The 18,951-nt window shown below is 44.4% G+C and overlaps 1 long non-coding RNA gene across 1 annotated transcript; it reads left to right on the top strand.

Annotated features, from left to right (window-relative positions):
- Positions 1 to 11,156: 11,156 nt before the first annotated feature.
- Positions 11,157 to 17,749, top strand: LOC125940282 (uncharacterized). Its single transcript, XR_007463510.1, has 3 exons — positions 11,157 to 11,369; positions 13,300 to 13,425; positions 17,721 to 17,749. It is a non-coding gene; the product is annotated as an uncharacterized LOC125940282 (long non-coding RNA).
- The last annotated feature ends 1,202 nt before the right edge of the window (positions 17,750 to 18,951 follow it).

Raw genomic sequence — 18,951 nt, forward strand, 5'->3', positions numbered from 1 at the left:
TTTGAGTTAACCAGGTCCAGTTACATGCAGCAGGCAACTGCTATATGCAACACACATGTTGGGTACGCTGCGTTTGCAGGCAACTAGATGGCGCCACCATACTGGCGGAGGCTCGAGATCGCTTTGATTACGCTCCTCGTCTGAATTGCATCTCGCCGTCACAGCCTGCGTGTTGGCCTAGGGCGCGTTTATAGCGCATTTTCCCGCTTTCTGATAGCAAGCGCTTGCGTGGCTTAGTGGTAAAGTGTCCAACTCCCGCGCAGCGTACCTGGGTTCGATCGCAGCGAGGAACGGGTACTTGTTTCGCATTTCCGGGGATAGCGGTTATGGTCAGCAGCAGCAGCGGTGGAGAAGGCGCCGGCGGACACCATCGCGAAACGAAACGGCTATTGGAGTGAGCCCATAAAAGCTTACGCTGTGAAAATCTTGCGTGGCTCGGTGGTAGAGTATATGACTCGCGCGCAGCAGGCTCGGGCTTGATCCCTGCGGGAACTGGGTACTTTTTTTCGCAATTCCGGCCATAACGCTTACGGACACCGGACACCGGCGGCGGATGCACGGCGGTGGACATCATAGCAAACCGAAACGTCTATTGGAATGATCCCATAACAGCTTACGCTGTAAAAATCCAAAGTTTATAAACACCAGTAGACAGTATTTTCGCGCTCAACTTGATACCACTGTGTTTCAGCTAGGTATTATGTCTCAGAATCATTGCATGATTTTATAATGACCTATGGTGACAACCGGAATGGGAAGTAGGAGTAATGTCATGTCACAATATAAGGTATATGCAGTGAGGACAGTGTGGTGTACAATGAGGGCTCACCGTTCCAGTTTCTAAGATGAGGAATTATGATTTTGAAACAAATAAACTATAGATCTTCAAAGAGCGTGAGATTGGGCGAGTTGGTATTCCATGTCTTATACTTAATAGCGGATGAAAAGGGACGAGGCACGGATAGACGACGCGGACACAGCGTTACTTGATACCAGCGCTGTTTCCATACCGTAGCACTGTGTCCGCGTCGTCTATCCGTGCCTAATTCCTTTTCATGCGCTATTAAGTATAAGATATAGAACTTCATTATTAAAAGACGGCAGATCGCCAACAGTGCTTTAGATGCACCGAAACCTTCGTACTCCATTCACTGAGTTCAACACTGTCCCGAGTCGCAGCTTATCAAACATGCAGAAAACACGCAGAGACCAGCGGCTACCACAACTTAAAAAGGTGATACTCTTGGAGGTACGATTGTTAGATGTTGGCGCATCAAAACCGAGGTGCTTAAACTGGTAAGCGCGTGCTCGTGCTTGGTTCTCACACAAGAACGAAGATTGCTAAGAAACCATCAAGACCTTAAGCGAGCAACGCAACCTTTCAAGGAGCAGAACACGTGTCCCATGGTTTCGCTATCAGAAAGAAGTGCAACTTCTGATGGTTCTCCTCCAGAAAGCAGTGCAACATCTGCGGGTTCGCAATGGGAAAGTAGTGCAGCCTCTTTGAAATCTAACATCTCCAGCACAGCAATAAAGCATGTTTCTCTCTCTCTCTCTTTCTCTCTCTTTGAAATCACCATCAGAAAGCAGAAAAACTGCTGGAAGCTCGCCTCGGCAATCCAATGGCACCGCGGGCACAAAGAAGGAAGCGACGCCAACAACTCCACGGGTGCAGCCATAGTCTCAATCTGAGCAGGCTACGCGCACGACCTCTACCAGCCCCAGCCCCGTCGTGCGCAGGTGGAGGAAAGGAGCCGACTGAATTGCGATGACGAATTTCGCCAAACCAACTGACTTCTTTAATGGTTGATTAATTGTTGAATTGTAAATAACATTCTTTTCTTTAAACAAAGAGCGTGCAACAAGTATCAACTGGCAACTGTGTACATGCCTCAATGGTATGAAAGCATGCCGCTGCTAATAAACCACACTGGAAGCAGAGACACTCACGCACGTGTCCAATCAGTTTGATACAATTGCTTCTCAGAAAATACTGCAGAACTTACCGGCTTTCGAAGCTGCATTATGTTGGAGGCAGAGCCAAATGAAGATGAAGATTGCATTACACATGGTGTAATATCTTGAGCAGCTCTGTGAGGGGTTTTCTTGTGGATATTGCTGGCTCTGATCACAAGATGAAAGCGACGTTGCCTCATTTATCATCGGTGCATCGTTCCGAAGCTGTATGCCTCTTGCGTTATTCTTTTATATCTCGTAAAGAACGTTTTGCATCCTGTGTGAAGAAATATAGACAGAGCGCTGCTGCGGATTTTGCAGTTTGCAATGATTGCAGTTAGGCTTATTTTTAACCGAATACCGCACAACGTCGAAACGCTTCAAAATGCAACAGAAATACTTCTATCGCGTATTTAAAGCGCATCATATAAGCTTTTGCAAAAAAAAAAACTGTAAGCCCTTCCACTGGGGTGGAGATGGAAGACCGCGAAGCTGTGCTAAGGTGGGAATTGTGTATTTCCAAATATGACTATCAAGATGAAATTAAATTATGGGGTTTTACGTGCCAAAACCACGATCTGATTATGAGGCACGCCGTAGTGGGGGACTCCGGAAATTTCGACCACCTGGGGTTCTTTAACGTGCACCTAAATCTAAGTACACGGGTGTTTTCGCATTTCGCCCCCATCGAAATGCGGCCGCCGTGGCCGGGATTCGATCCCGCGATGACTATCAAGATGCGCTGGTTTAGTTGGTTATTTGAAGTATTCAAGAATGAGAATATATATATATATATATATATATATATATATATATATATATGATCAGGTGGTTTTTATTTATTTAGTGACCACAGGAACCATGGCCTTATGGTCGCTACGGTACACGGCCATAGGGTGTACGGCAAAGGTTCGTACGTTCTTCATAAACACGTCACCAACGCCACGCGTGTTCGGTGCGAACGCGGGCAAAACACCGCCGCCGTTGACGACAGTTGTGCGCGTTGATTGTGTTATCGCACACAACTGCTGTCAAAACCCTGGCTACGTGACGAGTGGCGAAACACCGTTGTCGACATTGTTAGGAGAGTGGCGGGCGAGAACCCAGACAATGTCGACGGCAGAGGCTGGAAAGGCTGCGCGCACGCGCTGTTGTGGGAGAGCGGGCACGCACACGCACAGTCTAGGGTACAGTTCTAGTACGCTGTATCTAGGGTGCCTCGATTGCCTCCTCGCCTACCACTCCCCTTCCACTGGGAAGTCACGTTTGCTCTCCGACGTGCGTTAGCTCCCCGAGAAAGCGCCCGTCCCTTGCCCTCGCGCGCTTTCACTCGCACATAAGCCGCGTTTGTTCTCCGCCGTGCGTTCGCTCCCCATGAAAGCACGCGTCCCTCGACCTCGCGCGCATTCACTCACACATACAGTATACGGCCAATGAGAGTTTTTTTCTATTGCCGGACGCGACGATCGAAACGTGAGCCCCAAACAGCTTCGCTGTAATAGATACTGCAAAATATATTCAAATATAGTTCAATCTAGTGAGTACAAACGAGAGCCAGCTGCTTTTACTTGCTTTCATGAGCTTACAAAAATGCCCTTTAGGTAAATAAATTTTGTCGTGTTAAAATGCCGCTACATGGGTTCGTGTTATTTTGTCATAATTGGACTCGAAACAGACCATCTCGGGCGTTTCCAACGCCAATTGTGGCTGTTTCATTCGCTTCAACTGGCAACGAGGATGCTCTATAGAGACGATCAGCTCCGCAGAAACATAAAGATGCAGTGGTCCACGCTATACGTGACGATGCACCAAGGGTGCCCAAGCATTGGCAGGTCACCTACATAAGTGGCGCTTCTACACTCTTAGTCAAGCACCGTATAACGTCCGGCACATATGCGTTATATTTTCTTTTCAGCATAAAGTACTGCATATAAACGGACTTTCAAGCAATATTATGCGGGACAATAGCTGTGGCGGCAGGCTAGGCCCCCTATATGCGGCCGCGAACGGACGCAACGCTTATATGAAGCCCTGCAAATTTTGCGTGCAAAAAGCGCGCCGAAGCGTTGAGAGAGCGTTACAAAGCAAAAACTGTAAGGAGCAGTGAGGCTAATGCTAGCAGCATTGAGTCTGAGGACGATATCAGATCGTGGTATTTTAGTTCGGACGATGGAGGCTCGCAAGACCACCCAAGATTTTCGTCAGCTCCTCGGCAGTTTCTTTTTGCGCTGCTAATAAGCATAATTTTCTAAAATACCCATGATTTAACAGTTCATTTGTTTATCTCTCTCTTGATATTCATTGTATTATTGTGCTTGGAAAATTTGTAGATGGAACAATATAGTTGCGGCACCTGATGGAACAAGGTAGCTTCCACTCGGCAGAATAAAAAAAATGTAACTCCTATACATAATACGCTAGATAATTCCAACTTCCTTATTTTATACACAAATGTTTCACAAACTTTGTTTATTTCAGATTATTTTTCTTTTTTCGCCGTTTTATTATTAGCATCTTAATGAAACTGCTCTAAGCAATTATCAATAAATCTTTTTAACTAATATTATTACTTCTCACATGCTTGCATTCGTTCTTAAAAGTAACATCCTTGGAAAGTACGTCTATTTGCCTTTGTATTGATATACAGCGTGACACTGTAACCATGATAATAGTTAATACAAAAATAATCACACCAACATGCAAAAAGCGGCACAATTTTACACGCAAACGCAAGAGCAGATCTATTTGTTTGTTTTTACATATACTGCAGTCCAATATAGCACTACAGTAGGAGTGGGAACATTATACATCACTATACATTACACTTTAAAAACCTACACATAACAAAAAATAAAAAAGAAGCGCTTTACATGTTAGTGAGGGGCTTACCGGTCATAGCTACAAATTTTTTTTAGTGATAGTGAACGTATGCTACCCGGTAGAAAATTTCATAGCACTATTGTACGTGCAAAAACTGTATGCGTTACAGTTTTTCAGTAATGTGTTAAAGTTATGTGTTAGTACGAGCAAATATAGGTGTTATGTTCAAGTCGTGGGAGCTACGGGTACAACTTGCGCTCATAAATTTGACGCAGTTACAATTATAATGACCAGAGATGGAGTTATTATTTGCGTATAAATGTTTTAAGGCTTCGATGCGATAACGTGAAACTAATGGCTCGATGTTGAGAGATTGTCGAGCCTATGTAAGTGAGAAAATAAAAGAGTGTCTCAATATAAATACTTAGGAGTCATTTTAACAGATCTTTATCTATTGGCAAATGACATCGTGACTGTTCTACTACAGTTGATATTCATTTGCCACGTTTTGCACCCAGCGCCAAAAAACATAAGAGATTGTGCAAAACAGTGATGGTCATCAATGGAGTTAATAGATTAGTAAAATACACAGTCATCTCCATAAAAGTCTGATTTTATTTGAGGCGCTACGAGGTAAATCATTATTATACATCAGAAATAATAGAGGGCCTAATACGGATCCATGAGGTATGCCTGACGTGCCGTCGACAGGAGTTGATTCCACTCAAGTAAAAGAGACAAATTGTGAGAGAAAATGAAGAAAACTTGTTATCCAAGAAACAAGAGAGGGATTACTGATTATGGCGTTTAGTTTTACCTGTAGTTTAGAATGAATCAGACTCAAAAGATTTAGACAATTCAATAAATATGGCATCCACTTGTTTACCTATGTCTAAGTTAGAAGCTACATCATGAACAAAATCGACTAATTGCGCACCCGCGACGGAAACCGTGCACTTCTACCGACACGCCTAGACCATACATTCCGGCATCCCTTCGTAGACGTCTATTCGAAACCGTGCGCAACCTGTCGCATCCTGGCATAAGCGCGAAGCAGAAGCTCCTTTCCAGTCGTTTCGTTTGGCCTCGGCTAATCGTGCAAGCTCGCGATTGAGTTCGTTGATGTTTGTCGTTTGAACGCTCTAAGATCCAGCGTCATCCCATTCCGCCTGCCAAGTCTTTTCTTCCACCGGATGCTCGTTTTGACACCGTACACCTGGACTTCTTCGGCCCTCTCGCACCTTCGAAAGGTTACTGCTACCTGCTTTCATGCATCGACCGGTATACACGGTGGCCAGAAGCTATACCTATATATCTGACATCTCAGCGCCCACTGTTGCAGCAGCTTTCATGTCTACATGGATTGCAAGGTTTGGCTGCCCATCCACAATAGTCACCGATCGCGGTCGGCAGTTTGACTCAGCACTCTTCAACGAGCTACTCAAACTACTCGGAACGACACGTTTTCGCACTACTGCTTACCATCCGCAGTCCAATGGACTTGTTGAACGTTCTCACCGGCGTCTCAAGGCCTCCCTTATGGTGCATGAATCGCCGGAGAAGTGGGTTCTGCCTTTGCCTTACTTGGCATCAGAGCCGCACTCAAGAGCGACCTAGGTTGCTCCTGTACTGAGCTAGTCTACGGCACACACCTACGCCTTCCATGCGATTTATTTGTCGCCACGAGCAAACACCTATGCCATCACCTGCCGACTACGTTGCCGAACTGCAAGCTTTCTTCAGCCAGATTCGCCCCTTGCCTACACGTTCGCAAGAAGCAAGGTCTCCGTACGTTTCTCCCGCACTCACCTCTGCTACCCACGTTTTCGTTCGTAACTGTGCCGTGCAGAAGCCTTTGCAGCCAAACTACCCTATTGAAAAATTTGTACGCGAATTGTGCGAGAAATGTGCGAGATGTATGCATATCGCACAGATTTGACGAGAAGTGTGCGAAGTGCTACGCATATACAACGAGATATCGTAGAAAATGTGCCAGATCTGTACGCATGAGCTGCGTAGACGTCACGAAGTGTACGAGATTTATGCGAGGTGCTACGCGAATGCATGTGCGAGATGTACGCATGTGCGAGATGTGTGCGATGTGCTGCGCCAACCTAACGAGATTATGTACGAGGTGCGCGAGATAGCGTGTGATGTGTACGCACTGTAGTCATGTGAGCAACGAGATCTTTGCCCATGAATACGAATTGCATATAAAGTGCATGCACCTAAGTCGTAGTGCATACAAAAGCTCGTGAATGACAGCAAGATTTTATGATGAGTCGTTTATAGCACATGCAAGGACATAATCAATGTGCTGTATGACGACGTCAAACCATTGTGCCATATATACCCGCATAAAGTGCAGAGTGAATAAGAGCTCCAGTGTTTAATTTCTGCAATTTTATACAATGGACACACACATCCCCATCAAAGCTGATGTCAGTCCTAATGATGCAATGATTTTCACTTGGGGACGTATTCTCGGATAATCACTTACGGCAATACTATTGCCTTAGTGTGACGCATAGCTTAACCAGGTAATAAGCGCGCACTGACAGTGATATAGCCAAAAGCTGTTGTCCGAGAGTACGTCCCTTGTTCAGAGTGGATCATCCGAAGCTTTTAATGCAATATAGGGTTGAGTACCTTCACATTTTCGGAAAAAAGATGCTGTAGGTTTGTTTTTATGCAGAATAAAAGAAGCTGGCAACGTGATTATAGCTCATTGAAAACACATCCAACAAGGATGAGTTGGCAAATGATTTTATTGCATGCAGTTGATCAGTAACAGAAGATGCACGCGCTTTGTCACACCCTAATTATATTGCTTGCGTCAGAGATGTCAGTCAGAGGTAGCAACGCACAAATTTCAAGCTGCATATTTTCCAAACAGCTAAGTGCGCCTCCCACAATACGAGTACTTAACGAAGAAAGTTGGGTTACTTGGTGTTGATGCAGTTGCTGTGACATAGTTATGAGTGCGAACAACGAACAAAAAGGTGGGACTCTGTCCTATCCAACCTTTTTTCCGTTAGTCTTGTTCGCGTTAGTACAATTATGTCACAGCCCCCACAAGACTATCAGATCTGCTAGTCACTTTTTATTGCCCATATTTTAACAGGATGTTAGTGCCTGTTTATGCCAAACTGTAGCAGGCAGGCATGAACTGGCCACGCATGCCCACATGTAAAAAAATAAAAAGAACCACAAACTCAGTGTAAATAAATTGGTGAATAAATAGTCAAAATAGCAGCCAAAATCTATCGCATTTTGACAGAAAAAAATAACGAAATTACATAACCATCAATCACTAATGCTGTCATACGATCAGCACATTTTGCCCAATTGCTGCTTGAAAAATTATTTGCACTATGTTTTTCACAACTTGTGCCCTGAATACTGAGAGAGCTTGACGTAGTAAAAAAAAAACCTCATATATGCTCAACAGCGGCAAAGACAAGTTTAGCATGGCAAAGGAGCATTATCTGTGTATATACTACACAAAACTGAATTTGAAATTAACGCAGAAATAAAGAAGTAATTCGTGCAGTGATGGTTCAGAGCAACGCAACGCTTTGCGATGCGTTAAAAGCTGACCTCGAAACGACCAAAATGTCAATGTCCCTGCAATCAAGCAGGGTCGTTAAATGACGAACATTTAGCATATCCTGGCGTTCGCGCACGCCGGAAACAAATGGAAAAACACTTTTGCAAATCGCTGACACAACAACGACGCATATCAGACGCGCGCGCGCACGCACGCACGCACGCACCCACACACACACAGAACACAAGCAGTGTCCGAAAGCACTCGCGACAGAAAGTGAGGACGTTCTCGCGCGTTGGCTAGAACGGAAATCGAGCCGGCGTGGCAGCAGCGTCCGATGCACAGACGGCACTCCTCACACACAAACGGCACACAAGCCAGAACAAAGTGGGTCGACGATGCCACTCGACACCAAATGCGTCGTCGATAACGCCGCATTAAAACACGAACACCTTGTTGAATTCACAAACATTCACAAACCAAACCACGATATGCTGCGATTTAATGGCCCTGACCGGTTGATACGGCTGCTAGGCAGGTTGCTGTGCTCCATGTTGAAAGAAACGTTGTTGAAACACGCCGCATCACTCGCATAACATGTGAATACCAGCCGCCACCATCCATGCGACCACGATTACCGTGGAGCACCGTGCTACAGTGAACTATAACCATAGAATCTATAACCGTGCCGAGGAGCCAGAGACCAACGTTGCTAGAGACGACAAAACGGTAGACGACAATGTAAACAATATGGCCGCCATGACGTTTATCCGGCTCTTGCAAAGCTTCTGGTGCCTCTATCATGACGAAATGACGTCATTTTCCCGTGTTCGGCTGTCAAAATGTTACCAGTCTAGAAACGTTGGGCTGTCAGTACAAGGTCGATTCACATAGGTCGCGAAGCTTCGGGCGAAAAACGGTTCAGAACGAATTGTCACCGACATCAGCAAGGGTGGTTATGGGAGCAGCGATTGAAGCGCGACTATGTTTGGGGGGAATAAACACTGGGAAAGAAAAAAAGCGTTTTTAAATTAAAGCGAGACGCAGTTAGGTTCATTCAACGAAAATAAAATTCCTAATTCATTTTATATATGCATGGCGAGAAAAGATACAACTGTATTTTACTAGATCATTATCAATATATACCTTTTTTCAGGGCCCACCGTGAGAGCGCCCCTCGATAGCGGTGGGCGTTGACGCCGCTATCACTTGCAATGCCATGCAACTCTTGGAGTGCGTGGAAAGGCGCGCTCGTAAAGTTCACCTGTTACAATACGCCCCCCTCACATGTGTTGTGTTGCATGTCGACGTTTGCCTGAATTAGGTGACGCGGGTAGTTTTATTGTTTCTTAACCTGTGCAGTCAAAAGTAATAGTAGCGACCGTCAGATACTTGTTTACTTAGTTGTTTTCGCGCAACAGCGCTGGCCGACGGGCTTGGCGGCCGACGAAAGGACGAGCACTCAACGCAATCTACACCCAAAGTGTTCGTCGGCCTCCTAAGAAAGTATGTTCTGTGCAGCGATGCGATTTCGACACCCGTACGGCTTATCTTTTCCGGCATCGCTTTTCGCGCTGAAAACTCGGAACGCCCATGAAGTCGAATGGCGGGGCATTAGAATATACAGCTCTAATGGCAGGCCTCCGAAAACAAATTTCGCGCCTATGAGAACAAAATGACGTCACTTCTGTTTTTGACGGATATGACGTCAAATTATTTTTTCTTCCGCCGGAAGTGTTCCCTCCTCACACAGATGGCGCTAAGCCCCATGAACCGCCGGTAAGCAACCATGTTTTGAACGTATGGGCTTCTATGGAAGCTTCGCTACCAGGTATATCTACCTTGGTCAGTATGTGAGCGCTGCAGGCAACAACAACATGAATATTTTCCTTGCGGACGGTCGATGCGGTAGTTTAATCATATTTAGGCGTTGCCGAGAGAAAATGTGCTCTTTTTTGTGCGCATCAGCGATCGCTTAGCCCCTGGGCCTGTGTAAGGCTGCTAGCGAGCTGTATCTTTCTTGCAGTGCGGCGTTGTTGGTCATCGTAGTGCTGTCCATTCGCGCTCTTTGTTCCCGGCTCATTACCAGCCTCTGGTACTCTCGCCGATCTCGCAGCCGTTCACTGTGCACGGAAGAATGTGTTGGAAATGGTACTATTACGTGCTGTAGTTCATCCGCAATTTAACAGTGTTTATGCAGGAAGGACCGTTCGTGCAGTCGATGCCGCCGGACCAGACACAAAGGAGCGTTTGCCGAGTATGTCTCGAAAGGTACGTCCGGCGCTTGGCGCATTTTTATAGTTCGTGTAGTGTGCCTTGTTATGCGGAGAACAAGGTGATTAGTACAGCGACAAATATTATAAAAGTGCTTTCCTAATGTTTGTTATTAATTCCGTAGTACACATTCAGCGAAACGTTTTATGAAAACTACCCTCAAACAAGTATAGGATGTTGCCAAGAGCTTCATCTATTGTTTCTTTGCTTTCTGTTATCAAGTACACTAGCGCCGAGTATCGTTTAGTCTGAACGGGCACAAAAATTGATGCCGCGAATGTCACTGCTTCCGTACGTAATTTCTCAGCAAGAAATCGTATATATATTTCTAGAAGTACGTTGCCGTGTTGTCTTCACAGCTAACATCTGCGCGAGACGGCACCGGATTGCTGTGTCTGACTCATGAGCACATTTTAGCTTGTATGCAAATTTTTCTGCTTATAGATTGTCACGACAACCTGTGCTTCTTGTGTTGTGTGTTCTGTATGTCTTCGTGCATTTGAGAGGTTAAATAACTGCCCGTGATGTCAGAATGAGATATTTGCACAACCATGTAGTTATCTGTATGAGGTCTTTTCACAATTTAACGCGGTGTTGTTAAATCACAAGTTTGTAGCTTCAGCAGTGACTGCAATAAACTGAACATTTATTATTGTTTCGGGATGCCACAATTTCGTGAGACGGAGGCATATCTACACCACATGGGAGCCTGTGGCAAAATGCAGCCTGAGCAGCCCGACAAGGAATCTGATCTGCTTGCTTTGACAAGGTGTGCACAAAACGGTCACTGCCACTTATGAGTTCTAGATTCTGTTTGTATAATTCGTACCTGCCATCGGTCCTGAATTTTTTGGTGAGATTTACGAATTTGGGTTTGTTCTAAAATTTTACTATTGTTGCATTGAGTTATGAGAATTAAATTTTATTGGGAATATGTTGTAAGAATCTTGAAAAACGGGGTAGTATGAGATTGTGAAATTGCGTGTAAAACAAATACGAAATTGTGATGGCACTTGTGCTGCTTTATTAGCAATGCAAAATCCCTAACGAGTATACTAGAGGTGCACTTCCTTAATACCGGTGTTACGCATACACTTCTGATCACAACCAAGCCCGATCCAGATCGAAATTGGCTACTGCAATTGGCTTCCTCGCGCAGCTTGCGCAATAGAGCCAATCACAAGCGAGAAATTTGGTCCGGATTGGGCTTGATCGTGAAGAAAAGTGCACTGTATGAAACCCATATTAGACGAGTTTATTCAGATAAGTTCATAAAGCCGGCTAAATCGGCAACAGCAAAAGCACTGAAAAAAGCACACTGGTCTAAAAACAATGTTGTCAGTTTCTGCTGTTCCAAGTTAATGGTTAATAATGTGTCTATTGAACAATGTAGGTGCTGAGAGAAATCTTTAGGAAAATACATGCTGACTTTCCAACACAGGATTGTGTCTAGGATTTTTGCAAAATATAAAGTTCACAGGTTGGCAGGTTTGGCATAACGTACAACACTTTTGCTTTAGATGCCATATTCATAACTTCCAGTTTCGATATTGCCTACCTTCACTTTAATCAATATACCTAAGTAGCCTCCTCTGAGTTAAGTATAATTGGGGGCTTGAGTAGGATATGTATGATATGCTTCTTACTGACTGTATAGTGACGTATTTTTTAGGAACTGTGTTTTGAGGCACATATATCCTTTTATGTCTTCTTATGAGTTGCCCGACGAAAGCAGAAGGGCATTGCAAGTTATTGCAAATATTACCGCAATTAATTCCTTACATACATGCCTGCACAGATTCTGTGTTCCTATATTTATTTCTCTAAGTAGTTAAAAAGCATTACACATTCCAGGGAACTAGGGGATACACAGAGTGTGAAAGAGGACAGTTCTTTTTCACTGTCTGCCTGTCGCTTATTCTTTTCGCATGTGTGTGCCATGAACACCATCAAAATGAACTGTTACGAACTTGCCCAAGCTTCAGCTGTTGCGCTTGGTGTTTTTGTCTACAAAATTCCCATAAGGCAGTAGTAGTGCTGCTGATATTTGTGTGTATGAAAAGGGCATGCTTACTTGATCGCAGAACAATTTGGTTGGTTGTACACATGGTACTGAACTTACCAATGTTATTTTAGGGGGGGATTAGGTAGGAAGGTATTGTGGTACTTTTTAATGTGCCCTTGTGCAGATGCTTAAAGCTTGTCTTCTGTTGACAAAAATTGGGTTCAAGCCGTAGGAGGATAGTTGCCAAAGTGTAATGAAAGCGTCCTGGTAGACATGCCGAGTTATGCTGCTGGAAACACTTATTGGTTAGCCCTATTGAGCAATGTTGCTAGGCTTATGGGTGCTTTAACATTGCAGTGCCTGCAGGATGCATGTCGTGCTATGGTATCATAATTGGCCCACCAAGTGACCACCTTTGCTTACACTATGTGGCTGTCTGGCCTAGTTTACTTAATCTGACTGCTATCTATACACAAGGAGGAGGAGGGAGGCAAGATCTTTTTTAATTTTCTCGCATAGATGGCTCATGCATCATATTTTTATTATAGTGCAGGATTTGTTACTCGAAGGGAAGCTTGCTGTATGGAGAATATCTGCATTTTTTCATATGTACACCGAACAAGGAATGCTTTGTTCACGGTGTCACTTTTTATATTATACTCACGTGACACTAAGCCCACTTGTATTAATGCAGGTATGGCTGGGCCTGCAGAGAAAGTGTAAGCAGACTGTGCTGTGTTGCTGATCAGTGCCGATCTCCACACCTGAGTTGGTCCCACAACATCCAGGCACGAGCGTGCTTGGCTTCATCATTGACAAGGTAACATGATATGGAGAGCTTGCACCTGGATATCAGTTTTGAGCTTGAGTTTTGAGAAATATGTTAGGATAGAAGACACAAGGGTTGGCCTTGGTGATAGATACAAGTGTTTTTTTTAAAGTGCTCTTTTTGAAATGTTCTTCGTGGACCTATTTTCAGCAAATGGCTACACTCCTTAATTGCAAACTGCCATGGAGCTGGTTTATGCCTTAAACTAGCACTCTTTCACCATGAAAAAGCCTTATTTAGCACAAAATTAATAGGAAAGGCAAGGAGGTGACAGGACCAAACACTACTAACACCATCCAATTTTACTGCTTGCACAGCAATATAAAGCGAGAGGTGAAAGGACGAGGTTTGGGTTGGCGTTCGTTGGTTATATGCGTTTTGGAGCCCCACACAGCTTCTTTGCTAGGCAGACAAGCTTGTGGGATGTGCTTCTGCAATTTGTACAGCCCACTGACAGAGCAGGTGCGGTCTTCATCTTCGGAAGGAAGGCACCATTCACGGTGCAGATGAGTCTCATAGAGTCAGGCAAGGAACCAGTGCTGATGTTTGTTCCCTTGCCCAAAACAGAATGTTTAGGTTCAGTGTAGTTGTAAGAAGACAAGTTAAACACAACTTCCATGCGTTTGAGTGGCCGCATTTTTCTTGGAGCACTAAATTTCTTGCGACTGCCTGCCCTGATGTTTCCTGAGCATCGGCATGAAGTTGGCATGGAGTTACGCATCCGGGATCTCGCGAACAATGACACTGTAGTTGACACTTTGCGCAGAATACATTGGCTTCCAAGCCCTTCATTTTCTGTTGGCATGCTTTTACTTTACTGTTAGCAATTTCTTCTCGGCTTGCTGAATTATCTTGAGGCCCCGCACTGACGCTAGTGATGTCTTCAATTGAAGACTTCTCAGGATAAGACTCCTGGGTTTGCAAGTGTGGTTTAAGGAAAGGTGGCAGTTACAGATGGCTATTCAATACGTGAGTGAAATGAACCGGCATGTCTTGGTTACATCTTTTGTGTAAACCTGTAGGAGTTAAACATTACACGAAAACTTCTATCGTCACTGACACGATGATAAGCACTTGGTCATTCACCACAACTTCATAGTCATGTTACCTGGCTAAATTAATTTTCGTCGAACCCTTGACAATACCTTTTACAGAACTTATGTACAAAACATTGTTACCAAGACTTACTGGTTCGTCTCACTCGCGTCCAGAATAGAAATCTGTAAGTGCCACCTTTCCTGCAAAGAACCTTATCCGGAAAAGTCTACACTTAAAAGCATCCGTAGTGTCACCGTGGCGCCTCGAGATAATTTGGCCAGCTGGGAATAAATTACAGGCAGCAAGAGTTCAAGAATGCTGACAGAAAATCAAGAGCTTGGAAACTCGAGCATTCTTCGCAGGGTGTGTACTAGAGCAGACCATTATTCGGGTCTTCTGGGACATACAGCTGCGTGTCAACTTCACAGCAAGACTAACGGACCACCTGCGCGGGCAGTCACAAGAAAGCTTGATGTATTATAACCAAAACAGCCTGTTCAAACCAGGAAGTTATCTTGAGCTTGTCTTCCTACAAGCCCACTAAACCTGAAACTGCGATTCTGCGCAACAGACTGAACTTCAACACTGACACTTCACCGAACAGTGACGAAAGTAAGCTGCATCGTGTAACGTGCCAGCAGTAAGCTCTTTCTGAAGCAGGAGAAGGGTCCACGAGCTTACCTTCCACGGTGTAATCCAGGAACCTGTCTCAGCTCCAGAAAGGGAGCTTTTTTGGTTTGGTTTGGGTCAATGACCATAAAATTATCATTACCAAACAGAATGCAATAAGAGTTGCAGACTCAGGGTAATGTCTTTACCTGCTTGATTTTGTGGACAAAAACTGATGAAAGGGTGCCCAATGTGACTAGTTATCCTGTCCAGGAGTCCGTGATTTCAAGAAGTTTGACAATCATTTCATTGGCTAACAATCGCAAGCATACTTGGGCGGTCATTTGAAACAAAACCATGTAGTTAAGGAAAGGTGCCAAATTTTTAGGTGTGGTGAGCACCTGCACTACCTTTATAATTTTGGTTAAAAAGAAAGTAAGGCAGAATGGGACATAAAAAGTTAATGGCAGTAATTTTGGCACAATTAGATTTTTGCTCAAACTACCTTAAAGTTCCTTGTTTTAGAAAGTATTAAATTTTGTTAAATGTAGCTGCTGTCAGATGATTCTATATAAGCATTCGGCCTTATGCAATACTATTTGCGTTAGATAAAATTTTGGGGTTTTATTTCTCAAAACCGCAATATGATTGCAGAACAACATATTGTAGGGCAAAGGCACAAATGCACACATGATACACAAAAACATGTCACAAGTGCTGCTAATAACTTTATTCGAAACACAACGGGATACTGTATATATATTCTCCCCAACGCGCAGGTGCACCAACCACTTCGGGCAGACTACAGAGGGCGATTAACCGTGCTAACACAATCATTTTGAAGATCTAAAGAAAGCAAGTTCCGCGTCGTACAAAACAACAGAGGTCTGACTTACACAAGCACTACTTTTTTATGTAAAACGCTTTGAGTAGCTCACATGCGATTTTATCTTTACGTCTTTATCTTTATCTTGCTTTATCTTTATCTTTATCTTGCCCGGGATCTTCACATCATGAAGTCTCGCCCGACAAGGGCAGGCTATACAGCGCACTGACAAATGTGCATGCAACTCTGTTGTCATGTTTTTAGCATGCTCCCTCATTCAATAATTGATGCCAGTTTGTCCGACACAGGACTTTCCACTAGGCAGTGGGATTTCATAAACCACTCCGGCACCACATTGCCCATAAGGTGTTACGTGTTGTACTTGGCAGCTTACCTTAGATCTGCCCATTATGCGGGGACACGTTTGGGCCAGCCTATTGAGAAATGACAACACTACAGGCACTCCATGCCTGTTCGCCACTTTCTTTAAATTGTGGCTCAACGTATGCACATACGGTACAACTTGCGGTCTTTGGCCACTCTGCTCACCAGCTCTGGCCTCATTCACCAGTGTGCCCGCTTTTGTAGTGTTCTCTGTTCCCAATAGGCTGGCCCAACTGTGTCCCCACATAATGGACAAATCTAAGGTAGGCTGCCAAGTACAACACATCGCACCTTACTGGCGATGTGCCACCAGAGTGGTTTATGAAATTCCACTGTCTTGTTGAAAGTCCTATGTAGGACAAACTGGCCGCTGCATCAATGATCGAATGATGGAGCATGCTAACAACACGACGAAACACTTGAATGCCCATCTTTCAGCACACTGTAAAGCCTGTCCTTGTCGTGCGAGATTTCTTGATGGGAAGATCCTGGGCAGAACTAAAGATAAAACCGCGAGTGAGCTGTTCAAATATTTTACATAAAAGAAAAAAAGCAGTGCTTGTGAAAGTTGACCTCTGTTCGTTTCATGATGTGGAACTTCCTTTCTTCAGATCCTAAATGATCGTGTTAGCCCTGATAATCGCCATCTGTGCTCTGCCCGAAATGGCTGGTGCGCCTGCGCGTTGTGAGGAGTACATATACTGTATATCGCTGTGCTTCAAATAAAGTTGCTAGTAGCGCCTGTGACATGTATCTGTGTATCTTCCGTGCATTGTAGCCTTTGTGCTACAATATGTCGTTCAGCAAACAGCAACTTGCCTAACACCAAGTCCTTCTGCACAATATGATTATGAGGGACACTGTAGTGGGGGACTCTGAAATAACTTTGAACACCGGGGGTATGTGCCCAATGCACCTTATGGGGGTGTTGTTGCACTGTGCTGCCATCAAAATGTGGCCGTTATGCATGGGATTTTATCCTGCGCCATTCGGCTTAGCAGTGCAATGCCAAAGCCACTATGCCACCACGATTTTTACTTTTGCTGACAGAATAGCAGTTTGTAAGTAATTTAATTAGCTCGACCTGTTGATTTTGCTCTCTAAAAGTAGATTTTATGCATATTACTTATGTTGCAACAGTACTATAGTAATTATTATTACTCAAATAATGTATTTTTGCTGTAATAACATTTGTTTCAGTGATCTGCTAATGTGACGGGTTATTCTATATACCACACTAATGCACATTTCGTTAGGAGTCATAAGCATGGCAGGAAACCACTTATTTTTAATAAATTTTGCTCATTATCGCACGTTCTGAATGCTGAAGCATTCTTACTTGTGTGAATGTCAGCCAAACTGCTTTTGCCTATGTGTTATCTTATTGCACGCGTGAAAAGAAACTGTTGGCTTTTGTTTACTTTTTCAGGTGCGCCGAAAGCTGTCACTCAAGCAACAGATTATAGTGGTCTTCTGTCAAAAGATTGGATGCATTGAAGTAGCATTACATGGTCGAATAAACAACGCTTGCAAAATGTATGACATGCTCTTGCTTAAAATCGGAGGACTTTACTATTATATAAGCTTGAATAGGTGTGCTGAAGAACCTGTGTAATGTGTACTTGTTTATTAACAAGTACAAACCATTACCTCACCTGACATTTTTTCACTTCAACATAGCTCTTTACTGTAGATTTCTGAACAAACCGTTATATACAGCAACACAACTCTGCACCAAGGTCAGCACAAGTGTTTGTGCATGAACACTTGTATTTACAAGAGTTGTATTTGCATTATTATACTAAATATGAATATGAGGTGCCTATCTTTTTGAGGGTGCATACTCTCGCAGGTCGTACAAGCTCGTCACCTCGTACGCAGTGAGCTCGTAGAAACAAACTCGTTCATAATGTATGAGAATCTCGTTCAGTGACAAGAACGCGATCTCGTACACATGTGTACGAGAAATGTACGCGATTATTGCTGCGTAAACTCTACGAGTTCTCCTAGATTCAACAAGTTCTCGCAGACTGAACGAGTTTCTCGCACAGTCTACGGAGCAATAATTGCGTACAAGTATTTCTCGTACATTCTCGTTCACATTTTTCCAATAGGGTACTCCGGGCCATATTGTGTTCGCTAGCGTCGTCCGGCGACTTTTGTCGTGAACGTGAACGGCCAATCAGACACAATTGCCCTGGAACGTCTCAAACCTGCCTACATTGAAGCACCCGCCCCATCGGCCCCACCAATGTGCGAAGCAGCCCTGCTGCATCCACCGCCGCCGCCACCGTTCGTGACACCCAAGACCAACGCCAAGACACGCCGCGCCAAGTGGACTTTTCACCCTTCGTCGAATTTCCCTCCTCTCTAGGGGGGGAGCCCTCTGTAGCGGCAGCAGCATCGGCTTCGCATGAAAATTTCGCAGACGCTCGCGTCTGCACGAGGCACGAGCGGCTAGCACGCACCGGCACAGGCTAGCGTTCCGAGAGAGATTAAAAATGCTACGCTAAGAGATAGGGTGTCGGTTTTTCCTCTCCCGCGAGAGCCCTATATAAGACTTTACCGGTATACGTGGTCGCTCGTCGCCACACAATATTACTCGAGTGATATAGGGAATTGAACGCAGGTACAATGACGAAAGCTGAAGACTAGGCAAT

Source organism: Dermacentor silvarum, chromosome 9, assembly GCF_013339745.2.
Source record: "Dermacentor silvarum isolate Dsil-2018 chromosome 9, BIME_Dsil_1.4, whole genome shotgun sequence".
NCBI lineage: Eukaryota > Metazoa > Arthropoda > Arachnida > Ixodida > Ixodidae > Dermacentor > Dermacentor silvarum.